Source organism: Salvelinus sp. IW2-2015, linkage group LG17 (assembly GCF_002910315.2).
Source record: "Salvelinus sp. IW2-2015 linkage group LG17, ASM291031v2, whole genome shotgun sequence".
Taxonomy (NCBI): Eukaryota; Metazoa; Chordata; class Actinopteri; order Salmoniformes; family Salmonidae; genus Salvelinus; species Salvelinus sp. IW2-2015.
This window is the reverse complement of record NC_036857.1, coordinates 35,255,071-35,271,769: the sequence shown is the minus strand read 5'-3', so window position 1 is coordinate 35,271,769 and position 16,699 is coordinate 35,255,071. Positions and strand designations below refer to the sequence as shown.

General features: G+C 42.9%; 1 protein-coding gene and 1 long non-coding RNA gene across 2 annotated transcripts in view; both read left to right on the top strand.

Moving 5' to 3' along the window:
- Positions 1 to 16,699, top strand: part of LOC111976655 (agrin-like) — a 411,714-nt gene that overhangs the window by 11,457 nt on the left and 383,558 nt on the right. The gene's annotated exons all lie outside the window — the stretch shown is intronic.
- LOC111976656 (uncharacterized) lies at positions 4,723 to 8,698 on the top strand. The gene is made up of 3 exons (XR_002878947.2): positions 4,723 to 6,003; positions 7,566 to 8,052; positions 8,265 to 8,698. It is a non-coding gene; the product is annotated as an uncharacterized lncRNA (long non-coding RNA).

Here is a 16,699-nt window from a genome sequence, read left to right as displayed (position 1 = left end):
GGCAGTCCGTACACAGCCAAGACAACGCAGGAGTGGCTCGGGACAAGTCTCTGAATGTCCTTAAGTGGCCCAGCCAATGCCCGGACTTGAACATCCCTAGGGAAACCTGAAAATAGCTGTGCAGCGACGCTCCCATGCAACCTGACAGGCGTTGAGAAGATCTGCAGAGAAGGATGAGAGAAACTCCCAAATACAGGTGTGCCAAGCTTGTAGCATAATTTGTTTTTCGCTTTGTCTTTATGGGGTTTTGTGTAGATTGTTGAGGGATTTTTTTTAACAGATTTTAGAAATAGGCTGTTATGTAACAAAATGTTTTAAAGTCAAGGGTCTGAATACTTTCTGAAGGCTGTGTATGTGTGGACAAAAAATATAAACGCAACATGGAAAAAGATGCAAGCAACATCGGCGAGTCTGGGCACTGATGGGTGAATTTATTTGCAATGCAGCAGGCAACGACATGCAGAGTTGATCCAATCCTCATCCGTTTGGCAAGTCCAAGGGTCTGAAAGTGTAAACCCCACCCACCGGGTGCAAATTAGTTATCCTCTCTTTTCCCAAGCGTGCCGAAATTGCACAATCCTGTCCGACATCGCTCTACCACCTCCACTCCGATGAGAACGTAACACCTTTTGGCTGTATATAAATAAAAGTCTTTTTTCTTTTCTCAGAATTGAAGGCTCCATCATACCGGATTAAATGTCTGTTATGTTTACCAAAAGTTCAGGAAACACTAGCGTTCAAGAACTCATGGTCGACACGAAAAAAACACCATTGAGGTAGCTTACTGTTAGAGTAAAATTAACTAACCTAGCTAGCCCACATTTGTTAACGTAACAAGCGTGTAGTTTGATGCTAGCTAATCCTATACCTTGTGTTAGTTGATAAAGTTGTTCTTACCTAGCTAGCTAGCTTACTGTAGACTTAAGTTATTTATGTAACCTACTAGCTAGATCAATTAACATGGTAGTTTTTTCTCATTGTAATATTAAATGGTGGTCACAAACTCAAGTTGTTTATATCTTTAACATTAGGATCCTATACCTTAAGTATTTGGTGACGTAGTTATCTAGCTAAGTAACTGTCTTTTCTTTTTCTTATTTCAGAGAAAGCATGTACACCATCTTAAGAAGTATGAGAACTGACGGAAATCACACTGAAGAGAACATCCACCAACGACTCCCTCCACCATCAAGCAGAACACATTAGCGAAGACAGTCTCAAAAATGTATCGAAGCGTGGGTGAAGTATGTGGGCTCCAACCATTCGCTGTTGTTGAACAAGAACCGTTAAGAGAGTTTGTCCAGGATCTGCAGCCTAACTCGAAACTTCAAGGCCCACACTACGCTCCAGGATTGATGAAGCTACCAAGGAAATGAAGGTGACTGAGGCCATGAGAGGAGTTGACCACATCACCACACCAACTGGATGGTCTGCAAGAAACTGAGCTTCATTGGTGTTACAGCCCATTGGATAGACCCTGACAGTCTCAACAGATGCTCCCAGCCCCTGGCCTGTAAAAGATTCAGAGGATCACACACCTTTTGATGTTGGCAGGCGCCCTAAATCCATTCTGAGTTTGAAATCCGGGTTAAGATTGTGAGAACAGACAACGGCTATAATTCCTTAAACTTTCCGAGTTTTTGTAGAAGATGAAAACAACGAGACAGTAGAAGCAGTGGGTGGTGAAGCAGCAGCTCAGCCAGGACAGGAAGGGAACAAGAGGAAGTGAAGAAGTCGAATTTGTTGAGGTGCAACGATCCTGAATGACGATGGTTTTGAGTACCAGCTGCCGAAGCACCAGCGCTGTGCTTGCCACCTGCTCAACTTAGGATCTACAGTCGATGCCCTGAAAGCAACATCTGGTGAGGCTTACAAAAGTGTCCCGTTAAACATTGGCAAGTGCCAAGCACTTTGGAACATGCGGAAGATCCACGCTTGCAGCCGAAACAGTTGAAGCGACCTCCAAGTGCCATGCCGAATGCTACAAGGTGGAACTCCTGGTTCATGGCTGTAGAAATACTCCTGAGGATCTTCAAAGACAAAGGATAGGCGGCCGTCAGAGTTCTCTGCACAATGTAAGGAATGATTATGTATTTGTCATAAGGTCTTGAATATTGTCTAAATCTGTTGCAGTGTTTCCTGACCCTTTGCTTGGGGACTAATAACTGTTTCACATGTTGTATTCATACACGATCATTAATCCATTTAGTCAACTACTCATCCAGCCATTGATTACTGTAGTTAATCAGGTTAGTGGTTCCCATTTTATAGGTTAGGAAGAGATATTTTTATCTAAAAAAAAAAAAGAAACCCCTTTTCAGGACGTCTTTCAAAGATATTCTTAAAAATCCAAATAACTTCACAGATCTTCATTGTAAAGAGTTTAAACACTGATTCCATGCTTGTTCAATGAAAGCATGAACAATTAGCTGAACAATCCACCTGTGGAACGGTCCTTCAGACACTAAACCGCTTACAAACGGTAGCAATTAAGGTCACATTTATGAAAACTTAGGACACTAAGACAGCGGACAGCTGATCGTCCTCGCAGTGGCAGACCATGTGTAACAACACCTGCACAGTATCGGTACATCCGAACATCACACACCTGCGGGACAGGTACAGGATTGCAACAACAACTGCCCGAGTTACACCAGGAACGCACAATCCCTCCATCAGTGCTCAGACTGTCCGCAATAGGCTGAGAGAGGCTGGACTGAGGGCTTGTAGCCTGTTGGTGAGGACCTGCCTTACAGACATCACCGGCAACAATGTCGCCTATGGGCACGAACCCACCGTCGCTGGACCAGACAGGACTAACAAAAAGTGCTCTTCACTGACGAGTCGCGGTTTTGTCTCACCAGGGTGATGGTCGGATTCGCGTTTATCGTCGAAGGAATGAACATTACACCGAGGCCTGTACTCTAGGGGGATCGATTGGAGGTGGAGGGTCCGTCATGGTCTGGGTGGTGTGTCACAGCATCATCGGACTGAGCTTGTCATTGCAGGCAATCTCAACGCTGTGCGTTACAGGGAAACATCTCCTCCTCATGAGGTACCCTTCCTGCAGGCTCATCCTGACATGACCTCCAGCATGACAATGCCACCAGCAATGCTACTCGTTTTGTGCGTGATTTCCTGCAAGACAGGAATGTCAGTGTTCTGCCATGGCCAGCGAGAGCCCGGATCTCAATTCCATTGAGCACGTCTGGGACCTGTGGGATCGGAGGAGTGAGGGCTAGGGCAATACCCCAGAAATGTCCGGGAACTTGCAGGTGCCTAGGTGGAAGAGTGGAGTAACAATCTCACAGCAAGAACTGGCAAATCTGGTGCAGTCCATGAGAGGAGATGCACTGCAGTACTTGATGGTGGCCACACCAGATACTGACTGTTACTTTAGATTTTGACCCCCCCCCCTTTTGTTCAGGGATACATTTTTCCATTTCTATGTGCACATGTCTGTGGAACTTGTTTCAATTTATGTCTCAATTGTGAATGTTTGTTATGTTCATACAAATATTTACACATGTTAAGTTTTGCTGAAAATAAACGCAGTTGACAGTGAGAGGACATTTCTTTCATGCCGGAGTGTGTGTAATATATTTATATATTTTTTTCATAGGTTCAAACCAGCTGAACTCGTCTTCCTCACAGAGTTGCTGCCACCATGACCCAGTCGCAAAGGCCATCAACATCCTGCAGGCTGAACCAATGTCCAGATGGGGTGGCTACTTCCAACTATCCCGACCAGCTGATCACAAAACTGGACTGAATTCAAGTTGTCCCTGAAGTACTGTAAGCCTCTGGTGGATGCTAACAACTGGGACTGAATCAAGTTGTCCCTGAAGTACTGTAAATATCTGGTGGATGTGCTACAACTGGGAACTGAACGAAAGATGTCACTGTCAGCCACATGTTTCATGACCGTGAGCTGATAGCAGCTGCAATCCTCTCCCCAAATTCAACAACGTGGACAAAGGATGACACCACCATCAGAATGGGTAAGACAACATGTGGTTAATGAACAGTATTTTATTCATGAACTGTATATAGCGTACATTTTGACACCTCATAGATTTGAGAACCACCCATCTAACTGCAATCCTGACTTCGTGGTTCAGTCCAAACCAGTGCTTGATTTATGTAGCTGGGGGATGGATTAATGTAGGCTCATAACTGCATGATTTCTATTGTCATCTTCCTTGTATTTCAGGAATGGACTACATCAAGACCTGGAAGAACCCTTACTGCAGCTAGGTGATGGTACCAATTCATCAGATGAGGACTTCTCTCTGCCATGAAGACGTCTCAATCACAAAAAGCTCCCAACAGCTGGACGGGGACCTGGCCTGTTCAGCTGATCATATGGAGTTGCTCAAGTCCTTCTTGGCAGTCTGTAAAGCTGTCTCTGAGGTTAAACACACCCTTAGCTCATAGCTGCCTGTGAAAGGCTGTTCAGCATTGCAGGACTGGTTTTCAGCCCAAGAAAGCAAGGCTGGATTCCAAGAAACTTTGAAAACCAGCTTTTACTTCAAGTAATGACATCTTAACACTAGCACGCCCAAGGCAACGGATTGCCTTTTCGTTTTGTTAATTTATGTTTAAAATTCACAAGTCTAGGTGTCCTTGTTACAAAAGCATGAACTGACACCCTGATTTCCTATACAGTTCCATTCAGTGGCATTCCTCATATCCTACAGTGAGACTATCTTCTCTCAACTACAAGAAACATCTGACCTCTGTGATTGCCAACAAGGGTTTTGCCACCAAGTACTAAGTCATGTTTTGRAGAGGGGTCAAATACTTATTTCCCTCATTAAAATGCAAATCAATTTATAACATTTGTGACATGRGTTTTTCTGGATTTTTTTGTTGATATTCTGTCTCTCACTGTTCAAATAAACCTACCATTAAAATTACAGACTGATAATTTCTTTGTCAGTGGGCAAACGTACAAAATCAGCAGGGGATCAAATACTTTTTTCCCTCACTGTAACTGTCTTTCTCTTTTCTTATTTCAGAGAAAGCATGTACACCATCTTAAGAAGTATGGAGAACTGACGGCAATCACACTGAAGAGAACATCCCCCAACGACTCCCTCCACCATCAAGCAGAACACATTAGCGAAGACAGTCTCAAAAATGTATCGAAGCGGTGGTGAAGTATGTGGGCTCCAACCATTCGCTGTTGTTGAACAAGAACCGTTAAGAGAGTTTGTCCAGGATCTGCAGCCTAACTCGAAGATCTTCAAGGCCCACACTACGCTCCAGGATTGATGAAGCTACCAAGGAAATGAAGGTGACTGAGGCCATGAGAGGAGTTGACCACATCACCACCACCAACTGATGGTCTGCAAGAAGACTGAGCTTCATTGGTGTTACAGCCCATTGGATAGACCCTGACAGTCTCAACAGATGCTCCACAGCCCTGGCCTGTAAAAGATTCAGAGGATCACACACCTTTGATGTGTTGGCAGGCGCCCTAAATCCATTCTGAGTTTGAAATCCGGGTTAAGATTGTGAGAACAGACAACGGCTATAATTCCTTAAACTTTCCGAGTTTTTGTAGAAGATGAAAACAACGAGACAGTAGAAGCAGTGGGTGGTGAAGCAGCAGCTCAGCCAGGACAGGAAGGGGAACAAGAYGAGAGTGAAGAAGTCGAATTTGTTGAGGTGGCAACGATCCTGAATGACGATGGTTTTGAGTACCAGCTGCCGAKGCACCAGCGCTGTGCTTGCCACCTGCTCAACTTAGGATCTACAGTCGATGCCCTGAAAGCAACATCTGGTGAGGCTTACAAAAGTGTCCCGTTAAACATTTGGCAAGTGCCAAGCACTTTGGAACATGCGGAAGATCCACGCTTGCAGCCGAAACAGTTGAAGCYACCTCCAAGTGCCATGRRCGAATGCTACAAGGTGGAACTCCTGGTTCATGGCTGTAGAAATACTCCTGAGGATCTTCAAAGACAAAGGATAGGCGGCCGTCAGAGTTCTCTGCACAATGTAAGGAATGATTATGTATTTTGTCATAAGGTCTTGAATATTGTCTAAATCTGTTGCAGTGTTTCCTGACCCTTTGCTTGGGGACTAATAACTGTTTCACATGTTGTATTCATACACGATCATTAATCCATTTAGTCAACTACTCATCCAGCCATTGATTACTGTAGTTAAATCAGGTTAGTGGTCCCATTTTTATAGGGTTAGGAAAGAGTATTTTTTTATCTAAAAAAAAAAAGAAACCCTTTTTCAGGACKKTGTCTTTCAAAGATTATTCTTAAAAATCRAAATAACTTCACAGATCTTCATTGTAAAGAGTTTAAACACTGATTTCCATGCTTGTTCAATGAAGCATGAACAATTAGCTGAACATCCACCTGTGGAACGGTCCTTCAGACACTAACCGCTTACAAACGGTAGGCAATTAAGGTCACATTTTATGAAAACTTAGGACACTAAGAAAGGGCGGACAGCTGATCGTCCTCGCAAGTGGCAGACCATGTGTAACAACACCTGCACAGTATCGGTACATCCGAATCACACCTGCGGGACAGGTACAGGATGGCAACAACAACTGCCCGAGTTACACCAGGAACGCACAATCCCTCCATCAGTGCTCAGACTGTCCGCAATAGGCTGAGAGAGGCTGGACTGAGGGCTTGTAGGCCTGTTGGTGAGGACCTGCCTTACAGACATCACCGGCAACAATGTCGCCTATGGGCAACGAACCCACCGTCGCTGGACCAGACAGGACTAACAAAAAGTGCTCTTCACTGAGAGTCGCGGTTTTGTCTCACCAGGGTGATGGTCGGATTCGCGTTATCTGTCGAAGGAATGAACATTACACCGAGGCCTGTACTCTAGAGGGGATCGATTTGGAGGTGGAGGGTCCGTCATGGTCTGGGGTGGTGTGTCACAGCATCATCGGACTGAGCTTGTCATTGCAGGCAATCTCAACGCTGTGCGTTACAGGGAAGACATCCTCCTCCCTCATGAGGTACCCTTCCTGCAGGCTCATCCTGACATGACCCTCRAGCATGACAATGCCACCAGCAATGCTACTCGTTTTGTGCGTGATTTCCTGCAAGACAGMAATGTCAGTGTTCTGCCATGGCCAGCGAGAGCCCGGATCTCAATCCCATTGAGCACGTCTGGGACCTGTGGGATCGGAGYGTGAGGGCTAGGGCCAATACCCCCAGAAATGTCCGGGAACTTGCAGGTGCCTAGGTGGAAGAGTGGAGTAACATCTCACAGCAAGAACTGGCAAATCTGGTGCAGTCCATGAGGAGGAGATGCACTGCAGTACTTGATGGTGGCCACACCAGATACTGACTGTTACTTTAGATTTTGACCCCCCCCCCCTTTTGTTCAGGGATACATTTTTCCATTTCTATTTGTCACATGTCTGTGGAACTTGTTCAATTTATGTCTCAATTGTTGAATGTTGTTATGTTCATACAAATATTTACACATGTTAAGTTTGCTGAAAATAAACGCAGTTGACAGTGAGAGGACATTTCTTTTCATGCCGAGTGTGTGTAATATATTTATATTTTTTTTCATAGGTTCAAACCAGCTGAACTCGTCTTCCTCACAGAGTTTGCTGCCACCATGAGCCCAGTCGCAAAGGCCATCAACATCCTGCAGGCTGTAACCAATGTCCAGATGGGGTGGCTACTTCCAACTATCCACCAGCTGATCACAAAACTGGACTGAATCAAGTTGTCCCTGAAGTACTGTACGCCTCTGGTGGATGTGCTACAACTGAGACTGAATCAAGTTGTCCCTGAAGTACTGTAAGTCTCTGGTGGACGCTACAACTGGGACTGAATCAAGTTGTCCCTGAAGTACTGTAAATATCTGGTGGATGTGCTACAACTGGGACTGAATCAAGTTGTCCCTGAAGTACTGTAAACATCTGGTGGATGTGCTACTACTGGGACTGAAGAAGCACTTCAGCCACATGTTTCATGACCGTGAGCTGATAGCAGCTGCAATCCTTCTCCCCAAATTCAACAACGTGGACAAAGGATGACACCACCATCAGAATGGGTAAGACAACATGTGGTTAATGAACAGTATTTTATTCATGAACTGTATATAGCGTACATTTTGACACCTCATAGATTTGAGAACCACCCATCTAACTGCAATCCTGACTTCGTGGTTCAGTCCAAACCAGTGCTTGATTTATGTAGCTGGGGGATGGATTAATGTAGGCTCATAACTGCATGATTTCTATTGTCATCTTCCTTGTATTTCAGGAATGGACTACATCAAGGACCTGGAAGAACCCTTACTGCAGCTAGGTGATGGTACCAATTCATCAGATGAGGACTTCTTCTCTGCCATGAAGACGTCTCAATCACAAYAAAGCTCCAAACAGCTGGACGGGTACCTGGCCTGTTCAGCTGATCATATGGAGTTGCTCAAGTCCTTCTTGGCAGTCTGTAAGCTGTCTCTGAGGTTAAACACACCCTTAGCTGCATKAGCTGCCTGTGAAAGGCTGTTCAGCATTGCAGGACTGGTTTTCAGCCCCAAGAAAGCAAGGCTGGATTCCAGAAACTTTGAAAACCAGCTTTTACTTCAAGTAATGACATCTTAACACTAGCACGCCCAAGGACACGGATGCCTTGTTTGTTTTGTTAATTTATGTTTAAAATTCACAATTCTAGGTGTCCTTGTTACAAAGCATGAACCTGACACCCTATTTCTAATACAGTTCCATCAGTGGCGATGTCCTCATATCCTACAGTGAGAGCTGTTGGTTCGGGTTCTTTGTATGCTCTAGGGTTCTATTATAGGATGTCTTTCTAAAGTGACTGTGGTTGTAAGTGTAAAGTCATCATACTGTGACTATCGGATACTGTTCTTATTATGGGCAAATCTTCCATTTAGTCTGTCAATGAGATGTATTTTGAAGTGTTCGGAGACATCCAAACATTTCTTAAAAAACAATCTAAAACTTCGTGACTCCATGTAGAATGGTTACATCTTGAAAAAGCGCAAACCCGAAATAAAGAGCGAGGCATGTTTTTCGCTTTTATGTATTTACCGGCTCTTATCGTTTTCAATTACTTTACTTTTGATACTTGAATAATTTGCCTTGCGGTTATTTACATATCAGGGTACTTTAAACTTTTATTCAAGTATGTATCTCTATTGGGTCGCATTTTACTGAGTAAATATTTCAAGTAGATGGTCTCTTACCATTCTTACTTCAGTAGACGACATTTGGTACTTTTTCTCACCACTGCACGCCATCTGTACAGGATGTGGATATGAAGAAGCTTGATTAAACAGCATGGTCATTACACAGAATGCACCTGTGCTAGGGACAATAAAGGCCACTCTAAATGTGCAGTTTTTTCACAACACAATGCCACAGCTGTCTCAAGTTTTGAAGAGAGCGTGCAATTGGCATGCTGAGGAATGTCAACTAGAGCTGTTGCCAAGAATTTATGTTAATTTTCTCACCAACATAGTTTTAGAGAATTTGGCAGTACGTCAACAACCGGCCCCACAGCCGCAGACCATGTGTAACCACGCCAGCCCAGGACCTCCACATCTGTCTTCACTTGCGGGATCGTCTGAGACAGTCACCTTGACAGCTGCCGAAACAGGAGTATATCTGTCTGTAATAAAMCCCTTTTGTGGGGAAAAACTCATTSTGATTGGCTGGGCCTGGCTCCCCAGTGAGTGGGCCTGGCGCCCAAGTGCGTGGGCCTATGTACTCCCAGGCCCACCCATTACTGTGCCCCTACCCAGTCATGTGAAATCCGTAGATTAGTGCRACATTTTTCAATTGACTGATTTCCTTATATGAACTYTAACTCAGTAAAATAGTTGCATTTTGCGTTTTTATATTTTTGTTCAGTGTAAATAGGCCTAACATCATATATGATACTTTGTTAGTCACGGACAATTTTATTTTTATATAAATATGGGCAAAAACAATAGTAGGCTATCATTTTGCAAGCCGTAGTAGGGTATATTTTGCGAACGATATGATGGGCAGGCTGAGTGTAGGCCTACAAATTAGGCTCTGAGGATGAAAGGATAGCATTCTGTTAAGCTAATAGCCTTTACAACTGACCRTGTGTGCTTCTTATCAACGTTAAACAATAGGCTTTTGGTAAAAGTGGCTCTGGATTTGTAGCCTAAACCTATGCATCGACAATATGACAAGTCAGAACTGACACCTGAAGTATCCTAGGTTATTTGTTTAGGGCAAGAATAGGCATATTCAAAGGATAAGTAAGAATATTGACTTTTTGCATATTGAATAACACTGAATAMAAGCAATTGGTGATTGTGGCCAAATGCGTGACCAGGGTTGCTCCTATGGGAGCAAGTGGAGCACTTCCTAGGCTTACCCGTCATCCAGCTAGGCTTCTTCATTTGTTCACGGAAGTGCATTATATAGGCTGCTAGACAWTAATGCCCAAAGAAGCTGTATAGGGACCGTTCGCAATATGCCTATAGATGCTACGGAGGAATTTGGTAGAGACTCATTTCTACTTCAGTCTATAAATGTTATTTTTGCCCCTCGATCATGTCTGATAAACTGCAGCAGAGCCCGATTCTCGCCTGGCRTCTCAAGATCAAGTGCATCTATAATTTGTCTCAATAAAATGATCAGGCCTGGGCTATATGCTAGAAAGTGCAAGCTCGAGAAGCACGGGGCAAAGTAATAATTCCATTATAGGTCTAGTTATGATTCCAATATTTTCCAATTAAGGTATCCTATAGATTGGAGGAGAAATCCTGCCACCTGTGTCCGTTCAGATAGCCTCTGTATCAGGCTTTTGTCCTATTTCTTTTGGGATGAAGCCTCTATATTGTTTTTACTCGTATATTGTGTATGATATTGTGCTTTCACCATTAGATCACCGAGTCCAAGAGACTGTAAAACAGAACACTGCTAATTTCAACACTAAGCACAACCAAATGAATTAGAAATTCTGATATTTGCACAGCRTTTATGGAGGAAATCCCTGACCATATTCACAAAGGTAGCCCACTTGCAGCCCATTAAAACAATGGTAGATGCCCGTTTGCGACCCATGCGTTTATCCATGCATGTGTGACTACAGGTGGTATGCCCAACTGGTTCCCAGAAAGTCCCTGACCAGAGAGCCCACTTACAGCCCATTTAAAAATGATTCAGGGCCCATTTAGGACCTATTTTGTAGCCCACATACCCATGCGTGACTGCAGGTGTGCCCAAATGGGTCCTGGAGATAGTCCATGACCATATTCACAACTGATACCCAATTTAGTTTATTTATTTTTTTTAAATGGTAAAGGCCCCATTTGGGACCCACATGGGTTCGTCTGTGTGTGACCCAAGTGGTTAATATGGCTGGGTCCCGATCATAGTTCCTGAAAGAATAACACCAGATAGCCACTTTTACAGCCTATAAAAAAATTATCCAGGGCCCATGTGGGACCCATGATGTAGCCCAAGTGTGTGTTCCAATGTGTGACCCAGTTGGTATGCCCATATGAAACCAGATGGGGCCCACCTGGACATGTTGGCTGGGAATCTTGCAGAATGTGTAACGGATGTGTGGAGCGATGGGTGACGTTGCTTCGTGGGTGACTGTTGTTGATTTGTGCAGAGGGTCCCTGGTTCGCGCCCGTGTCGGGGCGAGGGGACGGACTAAAGTTAAACTGTTACAAATGCACAGACAGGCACTCGTTATACAGGCACCATGCATGTTTGGTTTGAAAAAGTCACTGCAAAATATCAGAACATTCTGACCACACCTCTCACCTCTAATGTGATCACAGTTTTGTAAACTACCTTGGCGAAATTCCAATAGTTGCACATTTTACATTAAATAAAGGGCGTTATTGTCACCTTAAAAGGTGAATGGGTGTTTTCCAGGTTTTACAATGCTTGTTCACACATGCACAGTTTTATGACAGGTCTGATTTATAAAGGGAAACATGTATATGTGTATTGTGTGTGCCAAGTTTATAAATCTCAATATTTTTGTACATGCGCTGTAGAGGTGTAACGGTTCACCAAAACCACCATTCGGTACGTATTGCAGTTTTGGGGTCACTTTTCGGTACAGCGGGAAAATTAAATCCCATTCACAATGTACAACATTCACAATTTTCCTGGCATTGTCTATTGTGACAGGATTGTTATGTTGGGACTCTCAAGTTGCCACTCTGATGCTGTGTTTTGTAACCATGTGGGAGGTGGGAATTTACCAGTTGTGAAGTTGTAAATACCAGTTTGGCTAATGGCCTATGAGCTGGATCAACCATAAACKAAAAATATAACTATCATGCTTGTAAACATAAACCACATTAAAACATTGCTTTTTATAAATGTTTTATTGCATTTAACTTCTAATGGCTGCAGGGCAGTATTGAGTAGCTTGGATGAAAAGGTGCCCAGAGGTGCCCAGAGTAACTGCCTGCTCCTCAATCCCAGTTGCTAATATATGCATATTATTTGTATATTTGGATGGAAAACACTCTGAAGTTTCTAAAACTCTTTGAATGATGTCTGTGAATATAACAGAACTCAATATGGCAGGCAAAAACCTGAGAAAAAATCCAACCAGGAAGTGGGAAATCTGAGGTTTGTAGTTTTTCAACTCATCGCCTATCGAATACACAGTGGGATATGGGTCATTTTGCACTTCCTAAGTCTTCCACCAGATGTCAACAGTCTTTAGACGCTTGTCTGATGCTTCTACTGTGAAGTGGGGCCGAATGAGGGGGATTGAGTAAGGTCTACCATGACCTGACCATGCGCTGACCATCGCTGCTCTGTTCTATCGCATTTCTGAAGACAAAGGATTTCTCCGGTTGGAACATTATTGAAGATTTATGTTAAAAACATCCTAAAGATTGATTCAATACATTGTTTGACATGTTCTCCGGACTGTAACGGAACTTTTTGACATTTCGTCTGCTTAAAGTGAACGCGCTTCGTGACTTTGGATTTGTTCACCAAACGCGCTAACAAAGTAGCTATTTGGCCATAAATGATGGACATTACCGAACAAATAAAACATTTATGTCGAACTGGGATTCCTGGGAGTGCATTCTGATGAGATCATCAAAGGTAAGTGAATATTTATGATGTTATTCTGACTTCTGTTGACTGCACAATATGGCGGATATATTTTTGTCTTGATTGGGCTCTGAGCGCCGACCTCAGATTATTGCATGGTTTGCTTTTTCCGTAAAGCTTTTTTGAGTCTGACACAGCGGTTCATTAAGGAGAAGTGGATCTAAAATTCATGTATAACACTTGATCTTTGATCAATGTTTATTATGAGTCTTTCTTGAAATTGATGTGGCTCTCTGCAAAATCACTGGATGTTTTTGGAACTACTGAACATAACGCGCCAATGTATACTGAGATTTTTTGATATAAATATTAACTTTACCGAACAAAACATACATATATTGTGTAACATGAAGTCCTATGAGTGTCATCTGATGAAGATCATCAAAGGTTAGTGATTCATTTTATCTCTATTTCTGCTTTTTGTAACTCCTGTCTTTGGCTGGAAAAATGGCTGTGTTTTTCTGTGATTTGACGGTGACATAACATAATCATTTGTGGTGCTTTCGCTGTAAAGCCTTTTTGAAATCGGACACTGTGGTAGGATTAACAACAAGATTACCTTTGAAATGGTATAAAATACTTGTATGTTTGAGGAATTTTWATTATGAGATTTCTGTTTAAATTTGGCGCCCTGCACTTTCACTGGCTGTTGTCATATCGATCCCGTTATCGGGATTGCAGCCAATAGAAGTTTTAACTGCCGTAAATGCTGTTATAAAGGCCATTTCCTTAGTAGGTGACGTCAGAGGTCACCATGTGGGAGAAGTGAGTGGTCAGGATGATAGAGGAGTTAGTAATTACCAGTTGGCGGGCCGTTCAAGTGGATTTTTCCCAGTCGTACACTGGCTGCGGTTCAAACTCCTAAAAGACACACCCTCGTCCACTTACCCTCGCCTTATGCCCTTGGGAGAATCCTTGTCACCATCTTGGAGGGCGGTCCAAATGATTAGCCAAGCAAGGGAAGTTTGCAACGTAAGCCCCTCAGCCCTCGTTTTTAGTTGAGTTTGCGAATGTACAAATTATGTTCACCCCGGGGCCTGAAACTCCCCATCATTACATTCGCAACGATTGTACATTTGCTAAGAAAAGTCTGCCAAAACTTAACACCTCAACGTCAGTATATGGAGTCAACATACAAGTGTAAGTAAAAACGAATCTTAATAAGTTGTGCTGCTATTGTTTGGTTAGCTTCTGGAAATTATAGAAATAAAAAATGTTCCTTCAGAAGATCTAGCTAGGCACGGTATTTAGTTAATTCATTTGCTAGCTATCATACAGTAGGCGTATATTAATAATTATATATTTAATGTACACTGCCGTTCCAAAGTTTGGGGTCACTTAGAAATATCCTTGTTTAAAAAAAAAAATGGTATATTAAAATAACATCAAATTGATCAGAAATACAGTGTAGACATTGTTAATGTTGTAAATTACTATTGTAGCTGGAAACAGCTGATTTTTAATGGAATATCTACATAGGCATATAGAGGCCCATTATCAGCAGCCATCACTCCTGTGTTCAAATGGCACGTTGTGTTAGCTAATCCAAGTTTATCATTTTAAAATGCTAATTGATCATTAGAAAAACCCTTTTGCAATTATTTTAGCACAGCTGAAAACTGTTGTTCAGATTAAAGAAGCAATAAAACTGTCCTTCTTTAGACTAGTTGAGTATCTGGAGCATCAGCATTTGTGGGTTCGATTACAGGCTCAAAATGGCCAGAAACAAATAACTTTCTTCTGAAACTCGTCAGTCTATTCTTGTTCTGAGAAATGAAMGCTATTCCATGTGAGGAATTGSCAWGAAACTGAAGATCTCGTACAAGGCTGTGTWCTACTCCCTTKACAGAACAGCGTAAACTGGCTCATATCCACAGCTATAAACCAGACTGTAACATAGCCTACCTATCACTACCTATCACTCTTTCTTTGACCCGGTGCTTGAATGCAGAGGGGAGACAATGTGATGTTTCTTTGCATTTCCTTCTTGCTACTGGGTTTATGTCGTTGTAAATGTATCAACATATTTGAGGTGTTGACAGCTGCTTAGGCTATTTTCGTCGAGCGACATACTGTTAACGTTTCATCCACAACTCTGTCGATCGCCATTGTAATCTACGTGGAAGCCAAAATGTTCACAAGCTGGATATTTAAACGCTGGAGGATCCTCTAGTTCTAATTCTGGTTTATCATCCCCACCACTCACCATCGTAAGTAACTAGTTCCCAGCTACGTCTCACAAGAGGACCGTTTGTAATGCGGCAATTAAGATATACATTTTTATTACAATGTGTGCATAGGTTCTAGTTGTTTTAATGGAATAGCCTGAAATATTTTTTCAGGTCAGATTTATTCAAGAGGCATGGGCCTACAATGCAGCGTAGGCATAGCCTATAGGTCGAGTGTTTTTATTTTGTGTATATACTGTATATTTGTATTCATTTGGGTGTGCAGACTGAACCGAGGTCCCATTACCGAGCCGGGTACATGTACGTTTACACCCCGAGTTCGCAGACTTTTTTCCAGAAGTTACTCATGCTGAAAATTTGTGTGAAATTTACCCAACGATTATAAATGAGGCCCCAGGACCCGCTGTCTGATATCAGGTCTTTGGGGCTCCTGCTTTGTGGGAAGGCTCTTCCCTAGCTGTCCCCCTGTCATCACCCCTCTTTCTGTCYAACTCATTGCCTGCATGTCTGCCTGTCTGTCACATAATACTGTATTTCTGTGTGTATCTCTTCTTGCCTGTCTCTTCTTGCCTGTCCATGTGTCTATCCACCCATCCGTCTGTCTGTTCTCCAGGCTTTCTTTAGAGCTRTAGCATCTACCCATCTARCCTCATCTCCATCCCATCTGTTCCTGGAGATCTGGGCGTAGACGGGAACGCTTGCTTTTTCCCACACTCCGACTCCTCTGTATCAGAGCCCATCAAGAGGCCTTGCTTTGTCCACCTGTAATTACGCTGGAGTCTGGGCCGTAAAGCTGCCAGCCTAGTAACCAGGTGCAACCTCCAGACCCAAGCCGTGCATGCTCAAAAACAAATGGGTTTGGCCTACTTTTATATCTTTTATATTTTATATTTTATATTTCTGATGTATCACAAGGAGATGTGTGTGTGACTTTGTTCAACTTTGTAGCTAACAATTGTTAAAAGGTAGGTAGTWTAAACTTAACCACTAACATATGGATTTTATTTGGTATACCCATCAGAAGTCCCAATGCAAAGTTGCACCTAACTTTTCTATTTTTCTAGTTATTGCATAAAACCGATCAGAATTCCATGMCGGAAAATATTTTTCCGGGTTGTGCTGTAATATGGAGGACAAGGCTGGCCAGCCTATTGCCTATAATGTAAACTTAAAACATTTTGTTATCTTACGAAGTGGGATTAAAATTGATTTAATTGTCTTTTTTGTGTCAAGTTGAATGTCTCCCAGTGTCTGTTGGAAAGCAGACTGAACCAGGTTTTCCTCTAGGATTTTGCCTGTGCTTAGCTCGAAAAAGAAAGAACCTAGTGCTTGCTAATGACAAGCATACCCATAACAYGATGCAGCCACCACCATGCTTGAAAATATGAAGTGGTACTCAGTGATGTGT